The sequence below is a fragment of the Aotus nancymaae genome, unplaced genomic scaffold (genome assembly GCF_030222135.1).
Source record: "Aotus nancymaae isolate 86718 unplaced genomic scaffold, 86718_ANA_hifiasm-v0.15.2.pri h1tg000025l, whole genome shotgun sequence".
Taxonomy (NCBI): Eukaryota; Metazoa; Chordata; class Mammalia; order Primates; family Aotidae; genus Aotus; species Aotus nancymaae.
Genome location: NW_026988438.1, coordinates 6,847,371 through 6,864,807, shown reverse-complemented (window position 1 = coordinate 6,864,807; position 17,437 = coordinate 6,847,371). Strand labels below are relative to the sequence as shown.

Sequence of the window (17,437 nt, the reverse complement as noted above, 5' to 3'; positions counted from 1 at the left end):
TTACCCAATTATTATTATTATTATTTTTTGAGATGGAGTCTTGCTCTGCTCTGTTGCCAGGCTGGAGTACAGTGGTGTGATCTTAACTCACTGCAACCTCTGCCTCCCTGGTTCAAGCGATTCTCCTGTCTTAGCCTCCCAAGTAGCTGGGATTATGGGCATCCACCACCACACCTGGCTAATGTTTGTATTTTTAGTAGAGAAGGGGTTTCTCCATGTTGGTCAGGCTGTTCTCGAACTCCTGACCTCAGGTGATCTGCCTGCCTCAACCTCCCAAAGTGCTGAGATTATAGCCATGAGCCACTGCGCCTGGCCAGCTTCTGTCTTTTCTTTGATCCTTCCTTTCCAGTTTTTGAAGATAAAGCAGGAAAGTCTTCTCTGAAGATACTTGGTAAAAACTCCCCCCACCAAAAAAACACGTGCTTCCACTTCATTGACAAAAATTTACTGCAGTTTGGCACCTGGGTCTAGTTCAACTGGCTGATGAGCTGACTGATGTGTTCACCCTGATAGCCAGGTATGCCCATCTCCTTGAGGAAGCCCGCTCTATTTTTGGAAGCATTATGCGCCACTGAGAGGTGGAAAATTTGCAAGAACCATGAGATCTCCTGGAAATGCTTCCCTGGGCAGGCAATTTCATGAATGAGATCTTCCAAACAAATGACACCAAACTTCCCCAGGTGCTCCTCAATCACTGTGTTGTCTGTCAGAGGAGATGATCTTATTCTCGACCTTGGCTTGTCCACATTTCAAAATGAGCTCCCGGGCAGACTTCAGATTTGGAAATTCCCAGGTCACGTAAAGTTCCGCTATATGCAGCATTTTCAGGTTCTGCGGGGGTGACTTTTACAAAGACAGCACTAAAATTTTTTTTTAGACGAAGTCTTGCAATGGTTCTCTGCACTATCAAACTCATGCCATTGATCCTTTCGATGCATACAACAAGGGCCAAGGAATGTTTATCTGGCAATTCCAAGGCATGAGGTTTCACTTCTAGTCGTCTGAGACACACCTTGTCACGCTTCTGACGCTGGGAATTATGTAGGAATGATTCCAGTTACTTAAACCCGAGCCCCCTACCCGTTTTATTTTTCTCTGTTCCTTCTTTGCCCAAAATGGCTGCTTTGCCTGGATAGCTTTGAGGGCTTGATAAACCTTCCTCTTTTTCAGGAGATTTTCTGGAACCAAAGGGATTTTTCTTTGCTCTTGCTGCGCTGTCTTTCTAGTGTTACAGCTACTCTTTTTTTTTTTTTTTTTTTTTCTTGAGACAGAGTCTGTCGCCAGGCTGGAGTGCAGTGGTGCAATCTTGGCTCACTGCAACCTCCGCCTCCCAGGTTCAATTAATTATCCTGCCTCAGCCTCCAGAATAGCTGGGATTACAGGCACCTGCCACTATGCCCAGCTAATTTTTGTATTTTTAGTTGAGACGGGGTTTCACCATGTTGTCTAGGATGGTCTTGATCTCTTGACCTCGTGACCCTCCCACCTCTGCCTCCCAAAGTACTGGGATTACAGGTATGAGTCACCGTGCTCAGCCGGTGTTCCCTATATTCAAAATGCTATGTATTTACTTATATACCTACTTACTTATGTATGTATAAAAATAGAGAAAACTAGCAAAATAAGAAGCTCCGAATAAGAAACTCCTAAAAGGAGGAGTGGGGAGATGGAAAACCTCCCTGGCACTTCTTTCTGTCACATCACATTTAGTCTAGTTTCTGATCCTCAGGGACATGCCTTAGGGCTACTGCGGTGATTGGCACCTCTACACCAAGTCATCTGATCAGAGTAAGCAGTTCCAACTAGTGCATGGAGCAGCCTGCCAGCTACCTCCTATCACCAAGGTAAAGTGTTCATGTTGGAATTTTCTTTCTTTTTCTGAGCACCAGAATTTATTCTGATTTAGGCTCGTTTGAACTGTGCACTCCTGTCTAAAGGCTGTCTTAGACGTTAATTTTAATCCAGTTTTCCCTGTGTCTAAATGTGAGGGATGGCCAACAATATAATTACTGCCTATGGTTATTCAAATTGAGACATGATGTTTAGAAAAAGTATTAGTCCACGTTCACTTTTATGCAATGAAGTACACTGAATACTAAAACATAGATGTATTTGAGAATAATTTCAAAGTTGAAACCCTGTTTAGCAGTTACCCAGAAAATTCAGCTAATCAGAAAATTACAATTCCTAAGCATTCCACAAATTTTTATGATAAAAAATCAATATAATTATACTCAGCATAATTTAATTTTATTTACAAATAGAGCATTATCTTTACATGTTTTTAACTAATCATGATATACATGCAACTAAAAACCAGTCTGGACTTTCTTGGTTACTATCAGAAGTTCATGCCACCCAGCTTCCATGTCACACCACCCTTAACATGATCCAGTTCCCACCCCTTCCACCTTCCATAATCTTTCCACTGTGCTCATTGTGCTTTTCTACAAAAGGAAAATCTCCATTATGCTTAATTTATGTTTTTTTCTCCTGCCTTATGGGACATCAGATTCCCACCATTTTCCTTCTAATCCACTGGTTTCCCCTTCATGATTTTTTTAACTGACCTTTTTGCTTTTCCCAACTTCTAAATACTGGAGTGTTTTTCACTTTTCTAACTATACTTTCTAGATGAGCTCATCCAATCTCATGGCTTTAAATAATTTCCTTCTCTGACTTTCCCTTTGAGTCCTACACTTCTACATGTTTGTTTATTCCTTATTTCTATTTTGGCATCTAATTGGCATCTTGAAATTAACATGTAAAATAGGACTCTTGAATTTCACCTTCTTTTTTTTTTTTGAGATGGAGTCTGGCTCTGTAGCCCAGGCTGGAGTGCAATGTCGCCATCTCAGCTCACTGCAACCTCCGCGTCCTGGTTCAAGCAATTCTCCTACCTCAGCCTCCCAAGTAGCTGGGATTACAGACACGAGCCACCATGCCCAGCTAATTTTTGTATTTTTTAGTAGAGACGGGGTTTCACTATGTTGGCCAGTCTAGTCTTGAACTCTGGACCTTGTGATTCGCAGGCCTCCGCCTCCCAAAGTGCTGGGATTACAGGCTTGAGCCACCGTATCTGGCCAAATTTCACCTTCTTAACTCAAAATTTGCTCTTGCCTTTTTCTTCCTCACTTCAATATACAGTATTTATATACATTCGTGCTCTTAGGCACGGATATTTATTTAAAAATACATATCGCTACTTGAAATTTTGTGATTTATATGTTAAATAATGATGGGGCATAATTTATCTTGTTCACAGTTTATACAGAGAGCCCCTGGTCCATAATTAACAATTAGTATTTGTTGAATGAATAGACGAATCGATTAACACTGTGGTTTTATTTTTAATGTATGAAATAGGTAAGAATCTCTTCTCAAAATATGTTATATCTCAGACATTTTGAAATTGCTTATTCAACGTGCATATTTTTAAATTTTTTTCCCTAAAATGTAGTGAGAATTTTTTCTTGAGTTTTGTTGTTGAGAGACCTGGGCCTCATCTTAGCATTCTTACTTTGGTGAGGTTTATTTACTTTTCTAAAAATTGGTTATCTCAATGATCAGTTCAGAAGGAAGGATAATGCCTCTTACCTTGTTGAAGTAAAATATGTAGGGCGAATAAAGGTGCTTCTCAAAGAAGCTGGCACATGTTAAGTCCTCTATGCATAGCAGTTATTTCTAACATTGCCTCATGCCATCAACAACCTTCACACACATTGCAGTTTTTTAAAAACAAAAAATAAATCTGGGCATGTGATAAAATACAGTGGATCAGGAGTCTGGAGAACTACCCAGTAGGCTGGGCTCTGCCACTTACTAGCTCTACTAAGAAGCTAAAACCATAGAAACCTCTCTGATCCTTAGAATCTTCATAGATAAAATAGGGAGAATGGGGTGCATAGGGAGGGTAGAAAATAACTATATCATTTAAAAATTTGTTAGATCCCATCACACGCTATAAGTTCTGTGATTCTATGTGTATGGAAAGCTGTTTTCCAATTTCAAAGAAATTGGGAGTTTCTTAGGAGACTTTATTTTAAAATGAACATTTCTCAAATCAGTTTGGTATTTCCTTATCATTTGTGAGGCAGCTGAGATGAAAGTGTGGGATTGGAGCAACTGAGGAAAGAAACTGATGTTTTGAGAGAATTATCTGCACATGTTTCAGGCTTTAATCGTAGTTCGTCCAATGAATCAATTGTAAACGAGTATTGAAAGCAAGTGTGATTTATCAGTCTCGTGGGATTTAATTTGGGAAAAGATGGCCAAATGTGATCCCAGTACCTGAAATTAATCATTTTGGTAATTGGTTATGTGTTAACATCAGTAAAATTCATGTTAGTCTTATTTACATGATGTTAACTAAGTCTCAGGGTATTTTCCACAATTGAATTCACTATGAGATTCTCTTAAAACTAATTGTATACAGAATAGTGCTTCCTCCCCTCAAAAGGTGTTCATCTCCTAATTCAAGACATCTGTGAATATGTTACCTTGCAAGACAAAAGGAACTTTGCAGATACTACTACGTTAAGGATTCTAAAATAGAAGGGCTTTCTGGGTTGGCCTGGTGCAATTCACAGTGTCCTTTTAAAAGGGAACAGGAGGTGAGACGGGACAGAAGATGCTTTATATATGGAGGAAGGGGTTACAAGCAAAATAATGTAGGTGGCCTCTGGAAGGTGGAAATGACAAGGAAATAGATTCTAAGAGCCACCAGAGGGAACACAGACCTTTGGACCTATTTTATATTTCTGGCTTCTCAGAATGTAAAATAATAGATCTTTCTTTTTTTAAGCTACTAAGTTTGTGGTAATTCCTTATACCAGCTATAGGAAACTCATACATTTACTTTGTAAATGTGACTATATGATAGAATTTTCATGAGAAAATCTTTCTATTAAGTTCATGATTGTTAGGTTCAGTTAATAACTTTAATTAAAAATTTTCAAAAATGTTAATAATCTGGAAGTTTAGCACTTGTGACAAGTTACTTGTAGCTGTATTAACTACAGGAAAATCACCCAGAGTAACTTCTTATTGTGAAACATCTAATTAGGTAATGTTTTGTATTGGGAAGAACACATAACCTAACATCATTTCTCTTAACAGATTTTTAAATGTACACTACAGTATTGTTAACTATAAGCACAATGTTGTACAAACGATCTATAGCATTTATTCATCCTACATAACTGAAACTTTATACCCATTGAATTAGCAACTTCCCTTTTTACCCTCCTCCCAGACTCGGGCAACCACCATTCTACCTTCTGTGTCTATGAGTCTGTTTACTTTCAATACCTCATGTAGATGGAATCCTGCAGAATTTTTCCTTCTGTGACTGGCTTATTGCATTTAGTATAAAGACGTCAAGGTTTATCCATGTTGTCACATATGGTAGTATTTCTTTCTTCTTTTATGGCAGTATAACTCATTTACTCTTTTGAGAAGTGATTTTTATTGGATAGATATCCCAGAGATTGTATATGAAATTACTGAAATAGCTGATCTAAACATAGGATTTCCCTCTGTGATGGTTTTGAAATATGACCATAAATTAAAAAGGCAGTTCTCCTGCTGAGTATGGGTTGGTTCATATGGTGAGGAGCTGGGTCTATAGCCTTATGAGTGACCCGACTTGGAAATAGATCCTTCAGCCTCATTGGAGCCTTGAGATGAAGCCTTGGGCCATTGTTTCATTGTAACCTTGTAAAAGACCCTGAGCCAGAACCACTCAGAAACAGGCATGCCTCATTTTATTTTATTGTCCTTTGCTATATTGTGTTTGCAGATCGTGCGTTTTATATAAATTAAAAGGTTTGTGGCAATTCTGTGTCAAGCAAATTGATCAGTGGCATTTTTCCAGTAGCAAGGGCTTACTTCAGGTCTGTGTGTCACATTTTGGTCATGCTCCCAATATCTCAAACATTTTCGTTGTTATTATACGTGTTATGGTGATCTGTTATCAGTGATCTTTGATGTTATTATTGTAATTGTTGTGGGGTGCACATATCATGGTCATATAAGATATCAAACTTAATCTGTAGATTTTGTGTGTTCTGACTGCCCCACCAACCAGCCATTCCCCCATCTCTTCCTCTCCTCTGTATCCCTGAGATACAACAATACTGAAATTAGCCAACTAATAACACTACAGTGGCCTCCAAGTGTTCAAGTGAAAGGAAGAGTTGCATGTCTTTCACCTCAAATCAGAAGCTAGGAATGATTAAAGCATGTTGAAAGCCAATATAGGCCAAAAGCTATGTCTTTTACTCCAAACAGCCAAGTTGTGAATGCAAAGGAAAAGTGCTACTCCGGCGAACACAAAAATGATAAGAAAGTGAGATAGCCTTATTGTACATTTGCAGAAAGTTTTAGTGGTCTACATAGAAGATTAAACCAGCCATGGCATTACCTTAAGCCAAAACCTATTCCAGAACAAGGCCTTAACTCTATTTAATTCTGTAAAGGCTGAGAGAGCTGAGGGAGCCAGAGAAGGAAAGTTGGAAGCTACCAGGTGTTGGTTCATGTGGTTTGAAGAAAGAAATCATAGCAATAAAGGGCAAGATGAAACAGAAAGTGTTGATATAAAAGTTGGAGCAAGTTTTCCATATCTAAGATAATTGATGAAATTGGCTACACTAAATAACAGTTATTCAATATAGGCCAAACAGCCTTCTGTTGGTAAAAGATGTCATCTAGGCCTTCCATAGCTAGAGAGAAGTCAACGCCTGGCTTTAAAGCATCAAAGGACAGGCTGACTCTCTTGTTGGGGGCTAACATAGCTTGAGACTTTAAGTTGAAGTCAATGCTCGTTTGCCATTCAGAGCATCCTAGGGTCCTTAGGAATTATGCTAAATCTTCTCTGCCTGTGTTCTAGAAATTAAAGAACAGAGCCTGGACAACAGCATGTCTGTTTACAGCATGATTTACTGAATATTTTAAGCTCATTACTGATACCTACTGCTTAGGAAAAAAAATCCTTTCAAAATATTACTGCTTATTGACAATGGACTTCATCATATAGGAGCTGTGATGGAGTTGTAGAAAAATATTTATGTTTTTATGCCTTCAAACACAGCATCCATTCTGCAGCCCATGAATCAAGAAATAAATTCAATTTTCAGGTCTTATTTAAGAAATATATTTTGTAAGGCAATTGCTACATAGATAACGATTCTTCTGATGGATCTGGGCAAAATAAATTGAAAACCTTCTGGATAGAATTCACTATTCTAGATGCCATTAAGAACATTTCTGATTTAAGGGGGAGATCTGAATAGCAACGTTAACAGGAGTTTGGAAGAAGTTGATTCCAACTCTCAAGGATAATTTGGAGGGGCTTATGACCTCAGGGTGGAAGTCCCAGCAAATGTGGTAGAAATAGCAAGAGCACTAGAATTAGAAGTGGGGTTTGAAGATGTGACTGAATTGCTGAAATTGCAAGATTAAAAAAATGAATGGATAGCTGGCGTTGTATCTCACACCTGTAATCCCAGCACTTCGGAAGGCCAAGTCAGGTGGGTCACTTGAGGTCAGGGTTCGAGACCAGCCTGGCCAACATGGTGAAACCCTGTCTCTACTAAAAATACAAAAATTAGTTAGGTATGGTGGTGTGCGCCGGTAATCCCATCTACTCAGGAGGCTGAAGCAGGAAAATTGCTTGAACTCAGGAGGTTGCAGTGAGCTGAGATCACACCATGGCACTCCAGTCTGGGTGACTCTGGAGTGAGACTCTGTCTAAAAATAAAGGATAGATAAGGAGTTGCTTCTTCTGGATAAGCAAAGAAAGTGGTTTCTTCGGATAGAATCTACTCCTGGTGACAATGCTGTGAACATTGTTGAAATGACAATGAAGGATTTAGAATATTACTTAAACTGAATTAACAAAACATTGGCAGGGTTTGAGAGGATTGATTCCAATTTTGAAAGAAGTTCCATTGTGGATAAAATGCTGTCGAAAACTGTCACATGCTATAGAGAAATCTTTTATGAAAGGAAGAGTCAATTGATGGGACAAACGTCACTGTTACCTTATTTCAAGAAATGGCCATAGCCACCTCAGCCTTCAGCAACCACCACCCTGATCAGTCAGCAGCCTTCAACATCAAAGCAAGATCCTCCACCAGAAAAAAGATTGTGACTTGAAGGATTTAAATGATTGTTAGCATTTTTAAGCAATAAAGTATTTTTAAATTAAGGTAGTACATTTTTTAGCCATAATACTATTAGACACTTAGACTACAGTATAGTGTAAATGTAACATTTATACATACTGGGTGACAAAAAAATTGCGTGTCTTGCTTTATTGTTTTATTTGCTTTGTTGTGGTGGTCTGGAACTGAACCCTCAATATCTCAGAGGTATGTCTGTATGACGCTTCTGGATTTCTGACCTGGAGAAGATGGGTGAAGTAATAGGAGTTTATTGTTTTAAGCTGTTAAGATTTGGCATAATTTGTTATGCACTAATAGAAAATGAAGACACCCTTTCATATTTTTCCTAAACTAAATATTATTATTATACGATGCAAATGAAGAAACTACTGTTAATGTTATTGAGAATGTGTGCTTTTTTATTCTTTAGCAATAGAGAGAATGGGAATGATCTAGGCTGGATTATGCTTACTATTTAGAGAAGTAGAAAAGTGAGAAATTGATATACTTTGAAAATTCCCTTACAAAGACAAATTAAATTATTCACTGGAAAGTGACTAATAGAGGATGAAAAGCTTAAAAACAAAGACTTTTCTTCTGCCCTTTTATTCCCAGCCTGTCCTACCAATTAATATCATTTAGCTTTCACAGTTCACAATCAGGTCATATAATTAGAGAAAGATTAATCTCTTCTGCCTTGGAGAGGTTGTTAATTTAAACTGTTTGGAAACCACTTAAAGAAACCCAGCGAAAGACTTAGAGAAATGGCGTCTAGAAATCATGTAGAAAAACTGTAAATGGAATCAAAAGTTAGAATAATAACTCTATACAAGTACTAGTGCCAAAATGTCTCAAAATTAAAATATGACAAAAAATATTTTTTATTCATGAGTGTATCAGATGTCAAAATGTGAATGTTTTATCATTTATTGACAGGAAATCATTATTTCAAATAGTGTAATTACAGCTGACATGGATGAATTATTTGATTTTAGCTTAGATGGTCTCATACTTTTTGTACTCATTTTTGTGTCTCTAGAAGTATACCATGTAAGTGAATACTGCAACACTTCCCTCTTGACAAGTTAGATTGATCTGAAATTTGTCCTTTGAAAGAAATAGTGGCATCTATCCCCCAAAAACTTGATTGTCTTTAGAGTAACTGAATGGCACTGTGAAAACATTGTATTTCATTCTCAGTACAGGTTTCTAGCTGCAGAAATAGAAAATCTCCAATCTTATTGGTTGCTTTGTTGAATCCATGTCCTCAAGTAAAGAGAAATCTCTTGTAATAAAAGAAAAGGTTCTGGCCAGGCACAATGGCTCATGCCTGTAATCCCAGCACTTTGGGAGGCCAAGTCGGGAGGATCTCGAGGTCAGGAGTTCAAGACCAGCCTGACCAATATGGTGAAACCCCATCTCTACTAAAAATACAAAAATTAGCCAAGCATGGTGGCAAATGCCTGTTATCAGGAAGTCTGAGGCAGGAGAATCGCTTGAATCCGGGAATCGAAGCTTGCAGTGAGCCAAGATTGTGTCACTGCACTCCAGCCTGGACGACAGAGGGAGACCCCGTCTCAAAAAAAAAAAAAAAGTTATATAATCAAAGCATAGAGGTCAGACCTTAAACAGAACGACTATTACCCATTCTCCTTCATTTGGAACAATATGATTTTTCTATGACTGAGACGGATGCTGAATATGAATACTGCTTCAGTTTAATCATGCCCAAACCATCGCTTCTTTTCCGTTCTCAGTGAATATAAACCCACAGGGGTAGAGTTTCCAATCAGAAGAACTTGCCTCCTAGAAGCTCTCTAGCACTTGCAAGTTAGTCTACAGCTTCCATATACAAGTAAATATTCGAAGGATTTTCCTTTAAACTGCAATCTGTCTCCAGGCCTCTTTAATCATTTATAGGCAGTGACTTTATTGTGTGAAAGAAATGGCAGACAGGGCCCCCATTTTTGATGTCACTTCTTTAGGTAGTTATAATAGCTGTACTTCCTACGTGGGGTAACGGGTCCAGGAGAAGGCTGAAAAGCTAGGGGAACATTCCCAGCCAGAAAAAGCAGGAGAAACAAAGAAATCAATGGAGATGCTGTCAACGCCAGGTCACACAGAATCCCTGCATCCCTTCATTGAGAGACCCTAGACTGCAGCTGTTTCCTCTAATTCATTCATGTTGTAGCTGGGGCCTTAGGTCAAAGCTCATTACTCTGTTCCCCTTATTCAAACCCACCTGATCTTCCATATTCTCTCTGAGTGTACTTCAGGGATGAAAGAAAATATGCCTAATTTTATAAACAGATTGACTGCTACTTACCAATCTTTCTTTATATTTAACTTTAATTAAAGAAAAAAAAGACTACAGTAAATGTCCATTATTTTTCCTTGGAAATAAAATGGAAAGAAATATAAGCATACTAATCTTTGCTGGAATTTATACAATGATCATATTTAACTGAAGAGCTAAATGCATTTTCTTGTTACCAGAAGTGGGTCCCGATCCAGATCCAGACCCCAAGAGAGAGTCCTTGAATCTCGGTGCAAGAAAGAATTTGAAATGAATCCATAGAGTAAAGTGAAAGCAAGTTTATTAGAAAAGTAAAGGAATAAAGAATGGCTACACCATAGGCAAAGCAGCCCGAGGGCAGACTGCTGGTTGACTTTTTTATGGTTATTTCTTGTTTATATGCTAAACAAGGGGTGGATTATTCATGAGTTTTCCCAGAAAGGAGTGGGCAGTTCTCAGAACTAAGAGTTCCTCCCCTTTTCAGACCATATCAAGTAACTTCCTGACATTGTCATGGGATTTGTAAACTGTCTTAGTGCTGGTAGGAGTGACTTTTAGCATGAAAATGCATTATAACAAGTGTATAAGGAACAGTGAGGATGACCCGCAATCAGTTTCAGCGCCATCTTGGTTTTGGTGGGTTTTGGCTCGCTTCTTTACAGCATCCCTTCATCAGCAAGGTCGTTTTGACTTGTACCTTGTGCCAACCTCATCCGGTGACTAAGAATGACAAACCTTCCTGGGGATGCAGCCCAGTAGGTCTCAGTCTATTTTACCCAGCTTCTATTCTGGATGGAGTCACTCTGGTTCAAACTCCTCTGACATTCTCACCAAGTTTACATGCACTTTGCTAATGTACTTACTTGGGAACTTTTCTACTTATTCTTTGACTTTCTCTGTCTTTTGTAAAAAAAAGAAAAAGTTTCCCTTTACATTTGATCCACCTACCACCATAGATTCCTATCTAAAGAACATATACCCAAAATATGTTTGAGGAAGAAAATAAATGGGCCGGGTGAGGTGGGGTCTCAGTTTCAAGATGTTAGAAATAGCCTATGGAATAGCAGGATTAGAAACATTTTAATTAAAAAATAAAAGAGCAAAAATTAATGGATTTTTTTTTTCTGATCTGACCAAATTAGTCAGAATGATTGAATCAGGCTCTGTTGCCAATATTTATATTCTAGAAAGTAAAGCTAATTATTTCATTTTATATGCTATTAATATTTGATATGATTGTTCCAGAAAACACAAACTTATTATTAAACAGTTTGTATTTAACAAGTAATTTGAATAGGATTCACTAGTAATATCCTCTTATCTACCCTGCCAGCTCTCACCCCTCACCTTTCATGGATGACTATAATGGTTTCTTCATTCCTTCTCTGGGGCTTTGAAGTAAGCATATTTGTAGGACAAAAGTTAGCAAGTCTACCCAATAGCTGCTAGGATGGGATGAATGCAAAAAGAGCTGGCAGAAGAAATGAAGGACTATTCAGAGCTATTTAGGCAAACTTCACTAGAGATGGGACACCTATGCAAGTTAAAAGAAAAAATGATAACAAACTGACCATTGTTAAGAAATAGATATGCTCATTTTGATCAAACATATCAATAACCAAAAGAATAGACAGAGTATGGTCCTAATATTAGCCTTTTAATTTGCAGTTCCATTGAAAATTGAGCACTGTATTTAATTTAATTAATTAATTTATTTGTGTTTTTCAACACTATTGCTAGCTTGAAGGGCACTTTATGTAAAGATGTTTGCTTATTGTATAGATGGCCTTTTCAGTGAACTTGGCTAATAAAGTTTGTTACTCCTTCAACTGCATAGCACAAGTGAGTTCTCTGCATAGCAAATGTTTATTAGAAAGTGGCTTGGGATCTAAATCTGTGGGAGAAGAAGAAAACAGAATTGGGGTAGAGGGAGAACTGCTATGTAGACCTGAACAAATGCCTTCGTTGACCCCATAGGAGCTTTGAAATTAACAGGGTCTTTCAGTGTTGCTGTGGTTTGGAGGGAAATAGTCTGATCTCTTTACTCCCATGTCAGTGGTTAGTCCTACAGTGTAGGAAGGGCAAGACCTTAAGCAAGGTGCATGGTGGCTCTCTGCAATAGAGGCAGTCCCCGAGGGTGTTGATAGTTGATGGTGTCTGATGATAGCATTTTCAGCAGCTGGACAAAAAGTCTTTCCTTGAAGTAACACCTGAATGCCAAATCTATATCACATATCTGTGTGTCCATTATACCAGTTTAGTGGCCTTCAAGGATTTTTCACTATGGTTCAGTTTGTTTGTGCTGCTATAACAAAATACTTGAAACTGAGTAATTTATAAAGAATAGAATGTATTCCCATAGTTCTAGAGGCTTTTCATTCAAGATCAACGTGCTGGTATCAAGGTGCTTTGGTGTCTTCTGAGGGCCTGTTCCATTGATGGCAGCTTCTCTCATCTGCATCCTAACATGACAGAAGTCAGAAGAGCAAAAAAGGGCAAGCACTGTGGGAATCCTCTTTTATATGGCATTCTTTCAATTCCCAAGGATGGAGCCCTCATGACCTAATCATTTCCTGCAGGTGTCACCTTCTAATACTGTCCCCTTGGTGATTAAGTTTTAATGTGGATTTTGGAAGGGACACAAACATTCAAATCATAATCGTCCACATCATCCACAATAAGATATACCCCTTATATCACCACATGGGAGTGTATGCTTGTGCACTCTCTCTCTCTGTGTCTCTCTCACACAAACACACATTCTCTCTCTTACATAAGTAAAAGTTTAACAAAATAATATGTTTATATTTGTTCCTTTTGCATGTGATGTACTGTGATATTTTAAATTTCATTTTGTTTTGTTCCATTTCATTCCATATCATTGTTTTTCTTTACTTTTAAAAATGCTGTTTGTAACACACTAACCTGATTTCTAAGATAGGACTATTAGACTGCAACTCACAAAGCTGAAAAATATGATATGAGATAGAAAGTAGTCTCATATGCGTGGAATAGGCTAGTGTTTCATTACGTGGTTGGATTACTTTCATTTCCAGGAAGCAGAAAAGAGCTACAGTAGGGTTTTGCAGATCTGTGGACTCCGAAAAGATGCTATGGATCATAACAAATTTCTAGTCTTGAATGTCTTGTTCCAGGTGGGATGTCATTTATGATTATTTGTTCTGACAACATGAGCTCCAGGCATGATTTTCAAAGAAGAAAGATGTGAATAGTAATGTCAGTGAGAACCATGATTTCCAGTTACTTACAGAGTTTTAAGAGGAGGTCAGGTAAAGACATACTAGTTTTTTCAGACAGAGGATTCCTGTGATCTGTTGTTTACTGTAACTTTCACGTGAGAGGAATTATTGAAAGAAACATTTGGTGTTATACTTCAGAATGTGAGTTTTGAAATGCCCGAAATAAAATACAGGGTTAAATGCCTGAATGGGATAGTATAGCCATAAATTAAAGTTAAGAAAAAAAAGTTAATTTTAAGGCAAAGATATGAAAAACATCATGAATATAGCAGTATGGAATTGAGAAAGATGACAAATAAATAATGTCTTTCTACTGTGCCCAAAACAATACCACCACCACCAACAAACTAAAAATGCATTCTTTATGCTTGAAACTAGAGAAGTGAGTTCAGGATCCTTATTTGTACAAGATTTATACTCAAACAAAATAGGAACTTAATCACAGGTAGTTAAAATTTAAGCTATATAAGCAGAATCAATATGGTAGTGTGGGAGAAGTGTAAACACACAGACATAATGAGAAAGAAAACAACATGCGTCTACTATTTTCCATGTTCTATGCTAGAAAATCTACAACTTTTTCTCATATTTAGTCCTTGCAGCAACCTTCCGGGTGGACTTGATTACTGCCATTTTTATAGATAAAGAGCTTGAGGCTAAGATGTAAGTAACTTAGCAAGATTAGTGCGGTCAGAATCAGAATTCACATCTCTGACTGTCCCCTTTTTTACTACTTTGAAGTCATGTGTATGTTTAAGTTTCTGTCTTTTAAAGATCTCCAGAATAAATACACATTAAAACTGGACATGTGTTTACTCATATGTCAAAATAGAAGTTGAAAGCTGGTTAATCAATTTACTACCACATTTCTATATTTTGTACTTTTGCTGTTTGTTAGATGGGAGTATTACATGTTTTTAAACAATTATCTCTATTATTAGAATTTGATAATTTCTTCTCATTTTATTGTATCTATATTATATTTCAGTCAGCTGTTAAGACATTCAGGGCTGCTCTTCCTATGAAGTAACCATTCTTTATTCCTTTACTTTCTTAGTAAACTTACTTTCACTTAAAAAAAAGGAAATGCAGAAGTCAAATTTTATCAATTCAAACAAAGTCACAGGTTTGCATATATATTGAAGAAAAGTTGAAATGAAAGTCAACCAAGATCTGGAAACTAGTGGAAATAAAGTCTTTTATGGATATATTTCATATCAATTATATATAACTATTACAATGGTTATAGTATAATATCACTATTATAATGTGATTTTTAAGCATGATCGTATCTAAGAAGTATAGTACTATGTTTAAAGGGAATAGCAGACTCTCTTTGATTTGTCAGGATTTATCCATACATGAGCATATATTCACTTCAGATGTTACTGCTGTATTACCAACAGTAGTTCTACAAAAAAGGATAAGAAGCTTATAAAGGACAGACTTTAAAAAGTCATTATTAGCCCAGTTACCTCAAAATAGTACAAGAAATTAAGTGATTGACCTCATTAAATAGCTCACCTCACATCATTTTATTCTCCAGAAATTAGCTCTGAGAAGTGTTATAGGACAAAATTGACTTCAACATCAGAGATGAAAAAAAACAGAAAATGTTTCCAGAAGCTGATGATGACATTAGGAAGGGTAAAATATAATCACATTCTCTTTGTTTACTGTATTAGTACAAATAAAATGTCAGAGTTTAAATTTTTTGTGCTACAGCTTTTATGTCTATCTCATCTTGGTTATGCAGTGGTTTTTAGCCCTCTCTGAATTTGGTCTAGTCATAAAAATTTCTGGGTCTCACTTTTCCTTACCTATAAAATGGGGATGCATTTGAAATTTGCATTCTGTGTACATTATTGTTTTTCTGAGATGTTTTAGTTATTCATCATAAGCATAATTACAAGAGACTGTAAGAAGATTTTGAGGAATTTGTACTTAAGGAGCAGGAGAGGGCAGTTTTATAGTTTGGATTCTGATGGGGTTTTTCTGTGTGATATTGAACAAGGCACTGAACCTCTCAGTGACCCAGTATCCAAACAATGCAATAGAGATTCTAATTTGTACTCCTCATTTCTCACTGATGTCTGTTGAGGATAGACAACCTGGAGGTACAAATATAACAAACCACAAATATAAGGTATTATTATCCTAAGAATCTGCCACTACAACTGAAAAGGAGAATAAGTTGTTCTAGTGGTGAGTCAATGAATTATCCATGTCATATATGAACACAATTTTAACTCCTGCTTCACCTAAAACATTTGTTAAACAATGATACTTGGAGTATTTATTTTACTGTCTTTTGAGATGAGTGTTCAATGATGCTAGATGGCTTAGAAATCAAATCTTCTTACATCTTTTGGAGGAAACATGTATTAGGTATTTTGGGATGTATGTATTCCAAAATAATTATGGAAAATAAAGACTACTTTTATTTTGATACCAACTTAAAATGGTATTTCTGATGATCATCTTCTAGTCTCTAAGTACGTATTATTATACAGAAGTTGTTGAAGTATCTAACATGCTTTTTATGAAAACACATTCAGAATATTCATGTGTGGGCTTCACACATTTGTAAGTTTCAGCAAAGATGAAAGATGTCACATTTTAACATTTGACTACATTTTCTATTGTAGTTGAAGTGTTGAGGGTAACTGAACTGCCAGTGATAAAGTACAGAGAAAGAAAAGTCCAGGGTCTGGGCTTGGGCCTGAGCATAGACTGTATTTAAGCAACTGCAGCTAAAAATAAAGCCCATAAAGGAAGTGGAAGAGAGTATTAAGAGAGGAAGGAGGAAATACAAAATAGGACTGCACAGTTCTAAAAGCTAAGGGAAGAGAGACTTTCCACAACTAGGACTTGGTTGACGTAGGACAGAGGAAATTTGAAATGGCTGGGACTCAGGAGCCACAAATAGAGTCACGTGATGAATCACTGAAGGTCTAAAGAAAAATGAATGTCTGTTAGTATGGGGGCCTGGTGACAGGGGCTGGCCGTGAGGATCAGGGACCCAGCTGTGAGCAGTACTCCTTGAACACCTGGTTCTACATACCTGGAGGCCTTGGTGAAGATTAATAGGATTCAGTACAGGAGAAATGGATGGGAAGCCAAAGGACATACTGAGATGTGTTTGGGACAACACGGAAACCCAAAAACTTGGTGAAGAGCATGAGGCTGAGGTTCAGTGAAAGAAATACAAGTGTTCGTTTCTAGAAAGAGGGAATATTATCATAACAGTGGTAATAACAAAAGGGATTTTATGTACACCTGCAGAGTTCTGTGGAGGTTCTTTTTATTTCACAGGTTTAGAGGCTTAACTGATCCCTGAGGCTTGGATGACATTTAAACTAACAAGTAGAATTTAAGTGCTTAGCACATAGTAGATGCTCAATAAATACTTGTTGAATGAATGAATTACATGATCTTATTTTTGGAGAATGAAAGTCTTCTATTGTTATCTAAATAATTCTAAAGGTGTTAATTTACCACAGTGTTTTCTAAATGTTTCTATGAAAACAAATATATCAAGGCATTAATAAGTTTTAACATAAAATATTTTGAACAAGTGAGTCAGGAAACTGCTAGATTAAATAAAGTTAACTACATTTCTATGTTGCAAGACTTTGCAGAGACTATATTAATATGTGTTAAGAGTCTCTTAAAGATATGGTATTATGTGGGCTTTTCCAAATGTATTTGATCAC

The 17,437-nt window shown here is 37.1% G+C and overlaps 1 pseudogene; it reads right to left on the bottom strand.

Annotated features, from left to right (window-relative positions):
- Window positions 1-467: 467 nt before the first annotated feature.
- The window catches only part of LOC105716264 (ribosomal protein uL30-like), a 59,472-nt pseudogene continuing 42,502 nt past the window's right edge, over window positions 468-17,437 (bottom strand).